The sequence below is a fragment of the Accipiter gentilis genome, unplaced genomic scaffold (genome assembly GCF_929443795.1).
Source record: "Accipiter gentilis unplaced genomic scaffold, bAccGen1.1, whole genome shotgun sequence".
Taxonomy (NCBI): Eukaryota; Metazoa; Chordata; class Aves; order Accipitriformes; family Accipitridae; genus Astur; species Astur gentilis.
The window spans coordinates 206,309-222,417 of NW_026060919.1; positions in this window are offsets into that span (position 1 = coordinate 206,309).

Below are 16,109 nucleotides of genomic sequence, written 5' to 3' on the forward strand. Positions count from 1 at the left end.
CTCTGCCCGCCGGCTCAGCCCGGCCCCTGCCCGGCCAAGGCCAGGACCATGCCCGCCGGCTCGGCCAGGCCCGGCCAAGGCCCGGCCCCCGGCTCGGCCCGGCCCGGCCGAGGCCAGGCCCCTGCCCGCCGGCTCGGCCCGGCCCGGCCCAGGCCAGGCCCCTGCCCGCCGGCTCGGCCCGGCCCGGCCGAGGCCAGGCCCCTGCCCGCCGGCTCGGCCCGGCCCCTGCCCGGCCAAGGCCAGGCCCCTGCCCGCCGGCTCGGCCCGGCCCCTGCCCGGCCAAGGCCAGGCCCCTGCCCGCCGGCTCGGCCCGGCCTGGCCAAGGCCAGGCAAGGCCAGGCCCCTGCCCGCCGGCTCGGCTCGGCCCGGCCCGGGCAAGGCCAGGCCCCTGCCCGCCCGCTCGGCCCGGCCCGGGCCAGGCCCCTGCCCGCCGGCTCGGCCCGGCCCGGCCAAGGCCAGGCCCCTGCCCGCCGGCTCGGCCGGGCCCGGCCAAGGCCAGGCCCCTGCCCGCCGGCTCGGCCCGGCCCGGCCAAGGCCAGGCCCCTGCCCGCCGGCTCGGCCCGGCCCGGCCAAGGCCAGGCCCCTGCCCGCCGGCTCGGCCCGGCCCGGGCAAGGCCAGGCACCTGCCCGCCGGCTCGGCCCGACCCGGCCAAGGCCAGGCCCTTGCCCGACGGCTCGGCCCGGCCCCTGCCCGGCCAAGGCCAGGCCCCTGCCCGCCGGCTCGGCCCGGCACCTGCCCGGCCAAGGCCAGGCCCCTGCCCGCCGGCCCGGCCCGGCCAAGGCCAGGCCCCGGCCCGCCGGCTCGGCCCGGCCGAGGCCAGGCCCCTGCCCGCCGGCTCGGCCCAGCCCGGCCCAGGCCAAGTCCCTGCCCGGCCCAGGCCAGGCCCCTGCCCGGACAAGGCCAGGCCCCTGCCCGCCGCCTCGGCACCCCCCGGCCCGGCCCGGCCAAAGCCAGGCCCCTGCCCGCCGGCTCGGCCCCTGCCCGCCGGCCCGGCCCGGCAAAAGCCAGGCCCCTGCCCGCCGGCTCGGCCCGGCCCGGCCAAGGCCAGGCCCCTGCCCGCCGGCTCGGCCCGGTCCGGCCCAGGCCAGGCCCCTGCCTGGCCAAGGCCAGGCCCATGCCCGCCGGCTCGGCCCGGCCCGGGCCAGGCCCCTGCCCGCCGGCTCGGCCAGGTCCGTCCCTGGCCAGGCCCCTGCCCGCCGGCTCGGCCCGGCCCGGCCCAGGCCAGGCAAGGCCAGGCCCCTGCCCGCCGGCTCGGCCCGGCCCGGCCCGGACAAGGCCAGGCCCCTGCCCGCCGGCTCGGCACCCCCCGGCCCGGCCCGGCCAAAGCCAGGCCCCTGACCGCCGGCTCGGCCCAGCCAAGGCCAGGCCCCTGCCCGCCGGCTCGGCACGCCCCGGCCCGGCCAAGGCCAGGCCCCTGCCCGCCGGCTCGGCACGCCCCGGCCCGGCAAAGGCCAGGCCCCTGCCCGCTGGCTCGGCACGCCCCGGCCCGGCCCGGCCAAGGCCAGGCCCCTGCCCAACGGCTCGGCCCGGCCCGGCCCAGGCCAGGCCCCTGCCCGCCGGCTCGGCCCGGCCCGGCCCGGCCAAGGCCCGGCCGAGGCCAGGCCCCTGCCCGCCGGCTCGGCCCGGCCCCTGCCCGGCCAAGGCCAGGCCCCTGCCCGCCGGCTCGGCCCGGCCCCTGCCCGGCCAAGGCCAGGCCCCTGCCCGCCGGCTCGGCCCGGCCTGGCCAAGGCCAGGCAAGGCCAGGCCCCTGCCCGCCGGCTCGGCTCGGCCCGGCCCGGGCAAGGCCAGGCCCCTGCCCGCCCGCTCGGCCCGGCCCCTGCCCGGCCAAGGCCAGGCCCCTGCCCGCCGGCTCGGCCCGGCCCAGGCCAGGCCCCTGCCTGGCCAAGGCCAGGCCCCTGCCCGCCGGCTCGGCCCAGCCCGGGCCAGGCCCCTGCCCGCCGGCTCGGCCCGGCCCGGCCAAGGCCAGGCCCCTGCCCGCCGGCTCGGCCCGGCCCGGCCCTGGCCAGGCCCCTGCCCGCCGGCTCGGCCCGGCCCGGCCCAGGCCAGGCAAGGCCAGGCCCCTGCCCGCCGGCTCGGCCCGGCCCGGCCCGGACAAGGCCAGGCCCCTGCCCGCCGGCTCGGCACCCCCCGGCCCGGCCCGGCCAAAGCCAGGCCCCTGCCCGCCGGCTCGGCCCAGCCAAAGCCAGGCCCCTGCCCGCCGGCTCGGCCCGGCCCGGGCAAGGCCAGGCACCTGCCCGCCGGCTCGGCCCGGCCCGGCCAAGGCCAGGCCCCGGCCCGCCGGCACAGCCAAGGCCCGGCCTGGCCCAGGCTAGGCCCCTGCCCGCCGGCTCGGCCCGGCCCGGCCAAGGCCAGGCCCCTGCCCGCCGGCTCGGCCCGGCCCAGGCCAGGCCCCTGCCTGGCCAAGGCCAGGCCCATGCCCGCCGGCTCGGCCCGGCCCGGGCCAGGCCCCTGCCCGCCGGCTGGGCCCGGCCCGGACAAGGCCAGGCCCCTGCCCGCCGGCTCGGCCCGGCCCGGCCAAGGCCCGGCCGAGGCCAGGCCCCTGCCCGCCGGCTCGGCCCGGCCCCTGCCCGGCCAAGGCCAGGCCCCTGCCCGCCGGCTCGGCCCGGCCCAGCCAAGGCCAGGCCCCTGCCCGCCGGCTCGGCCCGGCCCAGGCCAGGCCCCTGCCTGGCCAAGGCCAGGCCCATGCCCGCCGGCTCGGCCCAGCCCGGGCCGGGCCCCTGCCCGCCGGCTCGGCCCGGCCCGGCCAAGGCCAGGCCCCTGCCCGCCGGCTCGGCCCGGCCCGGCCCTGGCCAGGCCCCTGCCCGCCGGCTCGGCCCGGCCCGGCCCAGGCCAGGCAAGGCCAGGCCCCTGCCCGCCGGCTCGGCCCGGCCCGGCCCGGACAAGGCCAGGCCCCTGCCCGCCGGCTCGGCACCCCCCGGCCCGGCCCGGCCAAAGCCAGGCCCCTGCCCGCCGGCTCGGCCCAGCCAAAGCCAGGCCCCTGCCCGCCGGCTCGGCCCGGCCCGGGCAAGGCCAGGCACCTGCCCGCCGGCTCGGCCCGACCCGGCCAAGGCCAGGCCCCGGCCCGCCGGCACGGCCAAGGCCCGGCCTGGCCCAGGCTAGGCCCCTGCCCGCCGGCTCGGCCCGGCCCGGCCAAGGCCAGGCCCCTGCCCGCCGGCTCGGCCCGGCCCAGGCCAGGCCCCTGCCTGGCCAAGGCCAGGCCCATGCCCGCCGGCTCGGCCCAGCCCGGGCCAGGCCCCTGCCCGCCGGCTCGGCCCGGCCAAGGCCAGGCCCCTGCCCGCCGGCTCGGCCCGGCCCGGCCCTGGCCAGGCCCCTGCCCGCCGGCTCGGCCCGGCCCGGCCCAGGCCAGGCAAGGCCAGGCCTCTGCCCGCCGGCTCGGCCCGGCCCGGCCCGGACAAGGCCAGGCCCCTGCCCGCCGGCTCGGCCCGGCCCGGCCCAGGCCAGGCCCCTGCCCGCCGGCTCGGCCCGGCCCGGCCCGGCCAAGGCCCGGCCGAGGCCAGGCCCCTACCCGCCGGCTCGGCCCGGCCCGGCCAAGGCCAGGCCCCTGCCCGCCGGCTCGGCCCGGCCCGGCCCTGGCCAGGCCCCTGCCCGCCGGCTCGGCCCGGCCCGGCCCAGGCCAGGCAAGGCCAGGCCCCTGCCCGCCGGCTCGGCCCGGCCCGGCCCGGACAAGGCCAGGCCCCTGCCCGCCGGCTCGGCACCCCCCGGCCCGGCCCGGCCAAAGCCAGGCCCCTGCCCGCCGGCTCGGCCCAGCCAAAGCCAGGCCCCTGCCCGCCGGCTCGGCCCGGCCCGGGCAAGGCCAGGCACCTGCCCGCCGGCTCGGCCCGGCCCGGCCAAGGCCAGGCCCCGGCCCGCCGGCACGGCCAAGGCCCGGCCTGGCCCAGGCTAGGCCCCTGCCCGCCGGCTCGGCCCGGCCCGGCCAAGGCCAGGCCCCTGCCCGCCGGCTCGGCCCGGCCCAGGCCAGGCCCCTGCCTGGCCAAGGCCAGGCCCATGCCCGCCGGCTCGGCCCAGCCCGGGCCAGGCCCCTGCCCGCCGGCTCGGCCCGGCCCGGCCAAGGCCAGGCCCCTGCCCGCCGGCTCGGCCCGGCCCGGCCCTGGCCAGGCCCCTGCCCGCCGGCTCGGCCCGGCCCGGCCCGGACAAGGCCAGGCCCCTGCCCGCCGGCTCGGCACCCCCCGGCCCGGCCCGGCCAAAGCCAGGCCCCTGACCGCCGGCTCGGCCCAGCCAAGGCCAGGCCCCTGCCCGCCGGCTCGGCCCGGCCCGGCCAAGGCCAGGCCCCTGCCCGCCGGCTCGGCACGCCCCGGCCCGGCCAAGGCCAGGCCCCTGCCCGCCGGCTCGGCACGCCCCGGCCCGGCCAAGGCCAGGCCCCTGCCCGCCGGCTCGGCACGCCCCGGCCCGGGCAAGGCCAGGCCCCTGCCCGCTGGCTCGGCACGCCCCGGCCCGGCCCGGCCAAGGCCAGGCCCCTGCCCGCCGGCTCGGCCCGGCCCGGCCCAGGCCAGGCCCCTGCCCGCCGGCTCGGCCCGGCCCGGCCCGGCCAAGGCCCGGCCGAGGCCAGGCCCCTGCCCGCCGGCTCGGCCCGGCCCCTGCCCGGCCAAGGCCAGGCCCCTGCCCGCCGGCTCAGCCCGGCCTGGCCAAGGCCAGGCAAGGCCAGGCCCCTGCCCGCCGGCTCGGCTTCGGCCCGGCCCGGGCAAGGCCAGGCCCCTGCCCGCCCGCTCGGCCCGGCCCCTGCCCGGACAAGGCCAGGCCCCTGCCCGCCCGCTCGGCCCGGCCCCTGCCCGGCCAAGGCCAGGCCTCTGCCCGCCGGCTCAGCCCGGCCCCTGCCCGGCCAAGGCCAGGACCATGCCCGCCGGCTCGGCCAGGCCCGGCCAAGGCCCGGCCCCCGGCTCGGCCCGGCCCGGCCGAGGCCAGGCCTCTGCCCGCCGGCTCGTCCCGGCCCGGCCCAGGCCAGGCCCCTGCCCGCCGGCTCGGCCCGGCCCGGCCCAGGCCAGGCCCCTGCCTGGCCAAGGCCAGGCCCATGCCCGCCGGCTCGGCCCGGCCCGGGCCAGGCCCCTGCCCGCCGGCTCGGCCCGGCCCGGCCAAGGCCAGGCCCCTGCCCGCCGGCTCGGCCGGGCCCGGCCAAGGCCAGGCCCCTGCCCGCCGGCTCGGCCCGGCCCGGCCAAGGCCAGGCCCCGGCCCGCCGGCTCGGCCAAGGCCCGGCCTGGCCCAGGCTAGGCCCCTGCCCGCCGGCCCGGCCCGGCCCAGGCCAGGCCCCTGCCTGGCCAAGGCCAGGCCCTTGCCCGACGGCTCGGCCCGGCCCCTGCCCGGCCAAGGCCAGGCCCCTGCCCGCCGGCTCGGCCCGGCACCTGCCCGGCCAAGGCCAGGCCCCTGCCTGCCGGCCCGGCCCGGCCAAGGCCAGGCCCCGGTCCGCCGGCTCGGCCCGGCCGAGGCCAGGCCCCTGCCCGCCGGCTCGGCCCAGCCCGGCCCAGGCCAAGTCCCTGCCCGGCCCAGGCCAGGCCCCTGCCCGGACAAGGCCAGGCCCCTGCCCGCCGGCTCGGCACCCCCCGGCCCGGCCCGGCCAAAGCCAGGCCCCTGCCCGCCGGCTCGGCCCCTGCCCGCCGGCCCGGCCCGGCCAAAGCCAGGCCCCTGCCCGCCGGCTCGGCCCGGCCCGGCCAAGGACAGGCCCCTGCCCGCCGGTTCGGCCCGGCCCCTGCCCGGCCAAGGCCAGGCCCCTGCCAACCGGTTCGGCCCGGCCCCTGCCCGGCCAAGGCCAGGCCCCTGCCCGCCGGCTCGGCACGCCCCGGCCCGGGCAAGGCCAGGCCCCTGCCCGCTGGCTCGGCACGCCCCGGCCCGGCCCGGCCAAGGCCAGGCCCCTGCCCGCCGGCTCGGCCCGGCCCGGCCCAGGCCAGGCCCCTGCCCGCCGGCTCGGCCCGGCCCGGCCCGGCCAAGGCCCGGCCGAGGCCAGGCCCCTGCCCGCCGGCTCGGCCCGGCCCCTGCCCGGCCAAGGCCAGGCCCCTGCCCGCCGGCTCAGCCCGGCCTGGCCAAGGCCAGGCAAGGCCAGGCCCCTGCCCGCCGGCTCGGCTTCGGCCCGGCCCGGGCAAGGCCAGGCCCCTGCCCGCCCGCTCGGCCCGGCCCCTGCCCGGACAAGGCCAGGCCCCTGCCCGCCCGCTCGGCCCGGCCCCTGCCCGGCCAAGGCCAGGCCTCTGCCCGCCGGCTCAGCCCGGCCCCTGCCCGGCCAAGGCCAGGACCATGCCCGCCGGCTCGGCCAGGCCCGGCCAAGGCCCGGCCCCCGGCTCGGCCCGGCCCGGCCGAGGCCAGGCCTCTGCCCGCCGGCTCGGCCCGGCCCGGCCCAGGCCAGGCCCCTGCCCGCCGGCTCGGCCCGGCCCGGCCCAGGCCAGGCCCCTGCCTGGCCAAGGCCAGGCCCATGCCCGCCGGCTCGGCCCGGCCCGGGCCAGGCCCCTGCCCGCCGGCTCGGCCCGGCCCGGCCAAGGCCAGGCCCCTGCCCGCCGGCTCGGCCGGGCCCGGCCAAGGCCAGGCCCCTGCCCGCCGGCTCGGCCCGGCCCGGCCAAGGCCAGGCCCCTGCCCGCCGGCTCGGCCCGGCCCGGGCAAGGCCAGGCACCTGCCCGCCGGCTCGGCCCAGCCCGGCCAAGGCCAGGCCCCGGCCCGCCGGCTCGGCCAAGGCCCGGCCTGGCCCAGGCTAGGCCCCTGCCCGCCGGCCCGGCCCGGCCCAGGCCAGGCCCCTGCCTGGCCAAGGCCAGGCCCTTGCCCGACGGCTCGGCCCGGCCCCTGCCCGGCCAAGGCCAGGCCCCTGCCCGCCGGCTCGGCCCGGCACCTGCCCGGCCAAGGCCAGGCCCCTGCCCGCCGGCCCGGCCCGGCCAAGGCCAGGCCCCGGTCCGCCGGCTCGGCCCGGCCGAGGCCAGGCCCCTGCCCGCCGGCTCGGCCCAGCCCGGCCCAGGCCAAGTCCCTGCCCGGCCCAGGCCAGGCCCCTGCCCGGACAAGGCCAGGCCCCTGCCCGCCGGCTCGGCACCCCCCGGCCCGGCCCGGCCAAAGCCAGGCCCCTGCCCGCCGGCTCGGCCCCTGCCCGCCGGCCCGGCCCGGCCAAAGCCAGGCCCCTGCCCGCCGGCTCGGCCCGGCCCGGCCAAGGACAGGCCCCTGCCCGCCGGTTCGGCCCGGCCCCTGCCCGGCCAAGGCCAGGCCCCTGCCAACCGGTTCGGCCCGGCCCCTGCCCGGCCAAGGCCAGGCCCCTGCCCGCCGGCTCGGCCCGGCCAAGGCCAGGCCCCTGCCCGCCGGCTCGGCCCGGCCCGGCCAAGGCCAGGCCCCTGCCCGCCGGCTCAGCCCGGCCCGGCCAACGCCGGGACAAGGCCAGTCCCCTGCCCGCCGGCTCGGTCCGGACAAGGCCAGGCCCCTGCCCGCCGGCTCGGCACTCCCCGGCCCGGCCCGGCCAAAGCCAGGCCCCTGCCCGCCGGCTCGGCCCAGCCAAAGCCAGGCCCCTGCCCGCCGGCTCGGCCCGGCCCGGGCAAGGCCAGGCACCTGCCCGCCGGCTCGGCCCGGCCAAGGCCAGGCCCCGGCCCGCCGGCACGGCCAAGGCCCGGCCCGGCCCAGGCTAGGCCCCTGCCCGCCGGCTCGGCCCGGCCCGGCCAAGGCCAGGCCCCTGCCCGCCGGCTCGGCCCGGCCCAGGCCAGGCCCCTGCCCGCCGGCTCGGCCCGGTCCGACCCAGGCCAGGCCCCTGCCTGGCCAAGGCCAGGCCCATGCCCGCCGGCTCGGCCCGGCCCGGGCCAGGCCCCTGCCCGCCGGCTCGGCCCGGCCCGGCCAAGGCCAGGCCCCTGCCCGCCGGTTCGGCCCGGCCCCTGCCCGGCCAAGGCCAGGCCCCTGCCCGCCGGTTCGGCCCGGCCCCTGCCCGGCCAAGGCCAGGCCCCTGCCCGCCGGCTCGGCCCGGACAAGGCCAGGCCCCTGCCCGCCGGCTCGGCCCGGCCCGGCCAAGGCCAGGCCCCTGCCCGCCGGCTCGGCCCGGAGAAGGCCAGGCCCCTGCCCGCCGGCTCGGCCTGGCCAGGCCCGGACAAGGCCAGGCCCCTGCCCGCCGGCCCGGCCCGGCCAGGCCAAGGCCAGGCCCCTGCCCGCCGGCCCGGCCCGGCCCGGCCAAAGCCAGGCCCCTGCCCGCCGGCTCGGCCCAGCCAAGGCCAGGCCCCTGCCCGCCGGCTCGGCCCGGCCAAGGCCAGGCCCCTGCCCGCCGGCTCGGCCCGGCCCGGCCAAGGCCAGGCCCCTGCCCGCCGGCTCGGCCCGGCCCGGGCAAGGCCAGGCACCTGCCCGCCGGCTCGGCCCAGCCCGGCCAAGGCCAGGCCCCGGCCCGCCGGCTCGGCCAAGGCCCGGCCTGGCCCAGGCTAGGCCCCTGCCCGCCGGCCCGGCCCGGCCCAGGCCAGGCCCCTGCCTGGCCAAGGCCAGGCCCTTGCCCGACGGCTCGGCCCGGCCCCTGCCCGGCCAAGGCCAGGCCCCTGCCCGCCGGCTCGGCCCGGCACCTGCCCGGCCAAGGCCAGGCCCCTGCCCGCCGGCCCGGCCCGGCCAAGGCCAGGCCCCGGTCCGCCGGCTCGGCCCGGCCGAGGCCAGGCCCCTGCCCGCCGGCTCGGCCCAGCCCGGCCCAGGCCAAGTCCCTGCCCGGCCCAGGCCAGGCCCCTGCCCGGACAAGGCCAGGCCCCTGCCCGCCGGCTCGGCACCCCCCGGCCCGGCCCGGCCAAAGCCAGGCCCCTGCCCGCCGGCTCGGCCCCTGCCCGCCGGCCCGGCCCGGCCAAAGCCAGGCCCCTGCCCGCCGGCTCGGCCCGGCCCGGCCAAGGACAGGCCCCTGCCCGCCGGTTCGGCCCGGCCCCTGCCCGGCCAAGGCCAGGCCCCTGCCAACCGGTTCGGCCCGGCCCCTGCCCGGCCAAGGCCAGGCCCCTGCCCGCCGGCTCGGCCCGGCCAAGGCCAGGCCCCTGCCCGCCGGCTCGGCCCGGCCCGGCCAAGGCCAGGCCCCTGCCCGCCGGCTCAGCCCGGCCCGGCCAACGCCGGGACAAGGCCAGTCCCCTGCCCGCCGGCTCGGTCCGGACAAGGCCAGGCCCCTGCCCGCCGGCTCGGCACTCCCCGGCCCGGCCCGGCCAAAGCCAGGCCCCTGCCCGCCGGCTCGGCCCAGCCAAAGCCAGGCCCCTGCCCGCCGGCTCGGCCCGGCCCGGGCAAGGCCAGGCACCTGCCCGCCGGCTCGGCCCGGCCAAGGCCAGGCCCCGGCCCGCCGGCACGGCCAAGGCCCGGCCCGGCCCAGGCTAGGCCCCTGCCCGCCGGCTCGGCCCGGCCCGGCCAAGGCCAGGCCCCTGCCCGCCGGCTCGGCCCGGCCCAGGCCAGGCCCCTGCCCGCCGGCTCGGCCCGGTCCGACCCAGGCCAGGCCCCTGCCTGGCCAAGGCCAGGCCCATGCCCGCCGGCTCGGCCCGGCCCGGGCCAGGCCCCTGCCCGCCGGCTCGGCCCGGCCCGGCCAAGGCCAGGCCCCTGCCCGCCGGTTCGGCCCGGCCCCTGCCCGGCCAAGGCCAGGCCCCTGCCCGCCGGTTCGGCCCGGCCCCTGCCCGGCCAAGGCCAGGCCCCTGCCCGCCGGCTCGGCCCGGCCAAGGCCAGGCCCCTGCCCGCCGGCTCGGCCTGGCCAGGCCCGGACAAGGCCAGGCCCCTGCCCGCCGGCCCGGCCCGGCCAGGCCAAGGCCAGGCCCCTGCCCGCCGGCCCGGCCCGGCCCGGCCAAAGCCAGGCCCCTGCCCGCCGGCTCGGCCCAGCCAAGGCCAGGCCCCTGCCTGCCGGCTCGGCCCGGCCAAGGCCAGGCCCCTGCCCGCCGGCTCGGCCCGGCCCGGCCAAGGCCAGGCCCCTGCCCGCCGGCTCAGCCCGGCCCGGCCAAGGCCGGGCCAAGGCAAGGCCCCTGCCCGCCGGCTCGGCCCGGAGAAGGCCAGGCCCCTGCCCGCCGGCTCGGCCTGGCCAGGCACGGCCAAGGCCAGGCCCCTGCCCGCCGGCCCGGCCCGGCCCGGCCAAGGCCAGGCCCCTGCCCGCCGGCCCGGCCCGGCCCGGCCAAAGCCAGGCCCCTGCCCGCCGGCTCGGCCCAGCCAAAGCCAGGCCCCTGCCCGCCGGCTCGGCCCGGCCCGGGCAAGGCCAGGCACCTGCCCGCCGGCTCGGCCCGGCCCGGCCAAGGCCAGGCCCCGGCCCGCCGGCACGGCCAAGGCCCGGCCTGGCCCAGGCTAGGCCCCTGCCCGCCGGCTCGGCCCGGCCCGGCCAAGGCCAGGCCCCTGCCCGCCGGCTTGGCCCGGCCCAGGCCAGGCCCCTGCCTGGCCAAGGCCAGGCCCATGCCCGCCGGCTCGGCCCAGCCCGGGCCAGGCCCCTGCCCGCCGGCTCGGCCCGGCCCGGCCAAGGCCAGGCCCCTGCCTGCCGGCTCGGCCCGGCCCGGCCCTGGCCAGGCCCCTGCCCGCCGGCTCGGCCCGGCCCGGCCCAGGCCAGGCAAGGCCAGGCCCCTGCCCGCCGGCTCGGCCCGGCCCGGCCCGGACAAGGCCAGGCCCCTGCCCGCCGGCTCGGCACCCCCCGGCCCGGCCCGGCCAAAGCCAGGCCCCTGACCGCCGGCTCGGCCCAGCCAAGGCCAGGCCCCTGCCCGCCGGCTCGGCCCGGCCCGGCCAAGGCCAGGCCCCTGCCCGCCGGCTCGGCACGCCCCGGCCCGGCCAAGGCCAGGCCCCTGCCCGCCGGCTCGGCACGCCCCGGCCCGGCCAAGGCCAGGCCCCTGCCCGCCGGCTCGGCACGCCCCGGCCCGGCAAAGGCCAGGCCCCTGCCCGCTGGCTCGGCACGCCCCGGCCCGGCCCGGCCAAGGCCAGGCCCCTGCCCACCGGCTCGGCCCGGCCCGGCCCAGGCCTGGCCCCTGCCCGCCGGCTCGGCCCGGCCCGGCCCGGCCAAGGCCAGGCCCCTGCCCGCCGGCTCGGCCCGGCCTGGCCAAGGCCAGGCAAGGCCAGGCCCCTACCCGCCGGCTCGGCTCGGCCCGGCCCGGGCAAGGCCAGGCCCCTGCCCGCCCGCTCGGCCCGGCCCCTGCCCGGCCAAGGCCAGGCCCCTGCCCGCCCGCTCGGCCCGGCCCGGCCAAGGCCAGGCCCCTGCCCGCCGGCTCGGCCCAGCCAAAGCCAGGCCCCTGCCCGCCGGCTCGGCCCGGCCCGGGCAAGGCCAGGCACCTGCCCGCCGGCTCGGCCCGGCCAAGGCCAGGCCCCGGCCCGCCGGCACGGCCAAGGCCCGGCCCGGCCCAGGCTAGGCCCCTGCCCCCCGGCTCGGCCCGGCCCGGCCAAGGCCAGGCCCCTGCCCGCCGGCTCGGCCCGGCCCAGGCCAGGCCCCTGCCCGCCGGCTCGGCCCGGTCCGACCCAGGCCAGGCCCCTGCCTGGCCAAGGCCAGGCCCATGCCCGCCGGCTCGGCCCGGCCCGGGCCAGGCCCCTGCCCGCCGGCTCGGCCCGGCCCGGCCAAGGCCAGGCCCCTGCCCGCCGGTTCGGCCCGGCCCCTGCCCGGCCAAGGCCAGGCCTCTGCCCGCCGGTTCGGCCCGGCCCCTGCCCGGCCAAGGCCAGGCCCCTGCCCGCCGGCTCGGCCCGGCCAAGGCCAGGCCCCTGCCCGCCGGCTCGGCCCGGCCCGGCCAAGGCCAGGCCCCTGCCCGCCGGCTCAGCCCGGCCCGGCCAAGGCCGGGCCAAGGCAAGGCCCCTGCCCGCCGGCTCGGCCCGGAGAAGGCCAGGCCCCTGCCCGCCGGCTCGGCCTGGCCAGGCACGGCCAAGGCCAGGCCCCTGCCCGCCGGCCCGGCCCGGCCCGGCCAAGGCCAGGCCCCTGCCCGCCGGCCCGGCCCGGCCCGGCCAAAGCCAGGCCCCTGCCCGCCGGCTCGGCCCAGCCAAAGCCAGGCCCCTGCCCGCCGGCTCGGCCCGGCCCGGCCGAGGCCAGGCCCCTGCCCGCCGGCTCGGCCCGGCCCCTGCCCGGCCAAGGCCAGGCCCCTGCCCGCCGGCTCGGCCCGGCCCCTGCCCGGCCAAGGCCAGGCCCCTGCCCGCCGGCTCGGCCCGGCCTGGCCAAGGCCAGGCAAGGCCAGGCCCCTGCCCGCCGGCTCGGCTCGGCCCGGCCCGGGCAAGGCCAGGCCCCTGCCCGCCCACTCGGCCCGGCCCCTGCCCGGCCAAGGCCAGGCCCCTGCCCGCCCGCTCGGCCCGGCCCCTGCCCGGCCAAGGCCAGGCCTCTGCCCGCCGGCTCAGCCCGGCCCCTGCCCGGCCAAGGCCAGGCCCATGCCCGCCGGCTCGGCCCAGCCCGGGCCAGGCCCCTGCCCGACGGCTCGGCCCGGCCCGGCCAAGGCCAGGCCCCTGCCCGCCGGCTCGGCCCGGCCCGGCCCAGGCCAGGCAAGGCCAGGCCCCTGCCCGCCGGCTCGGCCCGGCCCGGCCCGGACAAGGCCAGGCCCCTGCCCGCCGGCTCGGCACCCCCCGGCCCGGCCCGGCCAAAGCCAGGCCCCTGACCGCCGGCTCGGCCCAGCCAAGGCCAGGCCCCTGCCCGCCGGCTCGGCCCGGCCCGGCCAAGGCCAGGCCCCTGCCCGCCGGCTCGGCACGCCCCGGCCCGGCCAAGGCCAGGCCCCTGCCCGCCGGCTCGGCACGCCCCGGCCCGGCCAAGGCCAGGCCCCTGCCCGCCGGCTCGGCACGCCCCGGCCCGGCAAAGGCCAGGCCCTTGCCCGCTGGCTCGGCACGCCCCGGCCCGGCAAAGGCCAGGCCCCTGCCCGCTGGCTCGGCACGCCCCGGCCCGGCCCGGCCAAGGCCAGGCCCCTGCCCAACGGCTCGGCCCGGCCCGGCCCAGGCCAGGCCCCTGCCCGCCGGCTCGGCCCGGCCCGGCGAAGGCCCGGCCGAGGCCAGGCCCCTGCCCGCCGGCTCGGCCCGGACCCTGCCCGGCCAAGGCCAGGCCCCTGCCCGCCCGCTCGGCCCGGCCCCTGCCCGGCCAAGGCCAGGCCTCTGCCCGCCGGCTCAGCCCGGCCCCTGCCCGGCCAAGGCCAGGCCCCTGCCCAACGGCTCGGCCCGGCCCGGCCCAGGCCAGGCCCCTGCCCGCCGGCTCGGCCCGGCCCGGCCCGGCCAAGGCCCGGCCGAGGCCAGGCCCCTGCCCGCCGGCTCGGCCCGGCCCCTGCCCGGCCAAGGCCAGGCCCCTGCCCGCCCGCTCGGCCCGGCCCCTGCCCGGCCAAGGCCAGGCCTCTGCCCGCCGGCTCAGCCCGGCCCCTGCCCGGCCCTGGCCAGGCCCCTGCCCGCCGGCTCGGCCCGGCCCGGCCCAGGCCAGGCAAGGCCAGGCCCCTGCCCGCCGGCTCGGCCCGGCCCGGCCCGGACAAGGCCAGGCCCCTGCCCGCCGGCTCGGCACCCCCCGGCCCGGCCCGGCCAAAGCCAGGCCCCTGACCGCCGGCTCGGCCCAGCCAAGGCCAGGCCCCTGCCCGCCGGCTCGGCCCGGCCCGGCCAAGGCCAGGCCCCTGCCCGCCGGCTCGGCACGCCCCGGCCCGGCCAAGGCCAGGCCCCTGCCCGCCGGCTCGGCACGCCCCGGCCCGGCCAAGGCCGGGCCCCTGCCCGCCGGCTCGGCACGCCCCGGCCCGGCAAAGGCCAGGCCCCTGCCCGCTGGCTCGGCACGCCCCGGCCCGGCCCGGCCAAGGCCAGGCCCCTGCCCAACGGCTCGGCCCGGCCCGGCCCAGGCCAGGCCCCTGCCCGCCGGCTCGGCCCGGCCCGGCCCGGCCAAGGCCCGGCCGAGGCCAGGCCCCTGACCGCCGGCTCGGCCCGGCCCCTGCCCGGCCAAGGCCAGGCCCCTGCCCGCCGGCTCGGCCCGGCCCCTGCCCGGCCAAGGCCAGGCCCCTGCCCGCCGGCTCGGCCAGGCCTGGCCAAGGCCAGGCAAGGCCAGGCCCCTGCCCGCCGGCTCGGCTCGGCCCGGCCCGGGCAAGGCCAGGCCCCTGCCCGCCCGCTCGGCCCGGCCCCTGCCCGGCCAAGGCCAGGCCCCTGCCCGCCCGCTCGGCCCGGCCCCTGCCCGGCCAAGGCCAGGCCTCTGCCCGCCGGCTCAGCCCGGCCCCTGCCCGGCCAAGGCCAGGACCATGCCCGCCGGCTCGGCCAGGCCCGGCCAAGGCCCGGCCCCCGGCTCGGCCCGGCCCGGCCGAGGCCAGGCCCCTGCCCGCCGGCTCGGCCCGGCCCGGCCCAGGCCAGGCCCCTGCCCGCCGGCTCGGCCCGGCCCGGCCCAGGCCAGGCCCCTGCCTGGCCAAGGCCAGGCCCATGCCCGCCGGCTCGGCCCAGCCCGGGCCAGGCCCCTGCCCGCCGGCTCGGCCCGGCCCGGCCAAGGCCAGGCCCCTGCCCGCCGGCTCGGCCGGGCCCGGCCAAGGCCAGGCCCCTGCCCGCCGGCTCGGCCCGGCCCGGCCAAGGCCAGGCCCCTGCCCGCCGGCTCGGCCCGGCCCGGGCAAGGCCAGGCACCTGCCCGCCGGCTCGGCCCGGCCCGGCCAAGGCCAGGCCCCGGCCCGCCGGCTCGGCCAAGGCCCGGCCTGGCCCAGGCTAGGCCCCTGCCCGCCGGCCCGGCCCGGCCCAGGCCAGGCAAGGCCAGGCCCCTGCCCGCCGGCTCGGCCCGGCCCGGCCCGGACAAGGCCAGGCCTCTGCCCGCCGGCTCGGCACCCCCCGGCCCGGCCCGGGCAAAGCCAGGCCCCTGACCGCCGGCTCGGCCCAGCCAAGGCCAGGCCCCTGCCCGCCGGCTCGGCCCGGCCCGGCCAAGGCCAGGCCCCTGCCCGCCGGCTCGGCACTCCCCGGCCCGGCCAAGGCCAGGCCCCTGCCCGCCGGCTCGGCACGCCCCGGCCCGGCCAAGGCCAGGCCCCTGCCCGCCGGCTCGGCACGCCCCGGCCCGGCCAAGGCCAGGCCCCTGCCCGCCGGCTCGGCACGCCCCGGCCCGGCCAAGGCCAGGCCCCTGCCCACCGGCTCAGCCCGGCGCGGCCCAGGCCAGGCCCCTGCCCGCCGGCTCGGCCCGGCCCGGCCAAGGCCCGGCCGAGGCCAGGCCCCTGCCCGCCGGCTCGGCCCGGCCCCTGCCCGGCCAAGGCCAGGCCCCTGCCCGCCGGCTCAGCCCGGCCTGGCCAAGGCCAGGCAAGGCCAGGCCCCTGCCCGCCGGCTCGGCTCGGCCCGGCCCGGGCAAGGCCAGGCCCCTGCCCGCCCGCTCGGCCCGGCCCCTGCCCGGCCAAGGCCAGGCCCCTGCCCGCCCGCTCGGCCCGGCCCCTGCCCGGCCAAGGCCAGGCCTCTGCCCGCCGGCTCAGCCCGGCCCCTGCCCGGCCAAGGCCAGGACCATGCCCACCGGCTCGGCCAGGCCCGGCCAAGGCCCGGCCCCCGGCTCGGCCCGGCCCGGCCGAGGCCAGGCCCCTGCCCGCCGGCTCGGCCCGGCCCGGCCCAGGCCAGGCCCCTGCCTGGCCAAGGCCAGGCCCATGCCCGCCGGCTCGGCCCGGCCCGGGCCAGGCCCCTGCCCGCCGGCTCGGCCCGGCCCGGCCAAGGCCAGGCCCCTGCCCGCCGGTTCGGCCCGGCCCCTGCCCGGCCAAGGCCAGGCCTCTGCCCGCCGGTTCGGCCCGGCCCCTGCCCGGCCAAGGCCAGGCCCCTGCCCGCCGGCTCGGCCCGGCCAAGGCCAGGCCCCTGCCCGCCGGCTCGGCCTGGCCAGGCACGGCCAAGGCCAGGCCCCTGCCCGCCGGCCCGGCCCGGCCCGGCCAAGGCCAGGCCCCTGCCCGCCGGCCCGGCCCGGCCCGGCCAAAGCCAGGCCCCTGCCCGCCGGCTCGGCCCAGCCAAAGCCAGGCCCCTGCCCGCCGGCTCGGCCCGGCCCGGGCAAGGCCAGGCACCTGCCCGCCGGCTCGGCCCGGCCCGGCCAAGGCCAGGCCCCGGCCCGCCGGCACGGCCAAGGCCCGGCCTGGCCCAGGCTAGGCCCCTGCCCGCCGGCTCGGCCCGGCCCGGCCAAGGCCAGGCCCCTGCCCGCCGGCTTGGCCCGGCCCAGGCCAGGCCCCTGCCTGGCCAAGGCCAGGCCCATGCCCGCCGGCTCGGCCCAGCCCGGGCCAGGCCCCTGCCCGCCGGCTCGGCCCGGCCCGGCCAAGGCCAGGCCCCTGCCTGCCGGCTCGGCCCGGCCCGGCCCTGGCCAGGCCCCTGC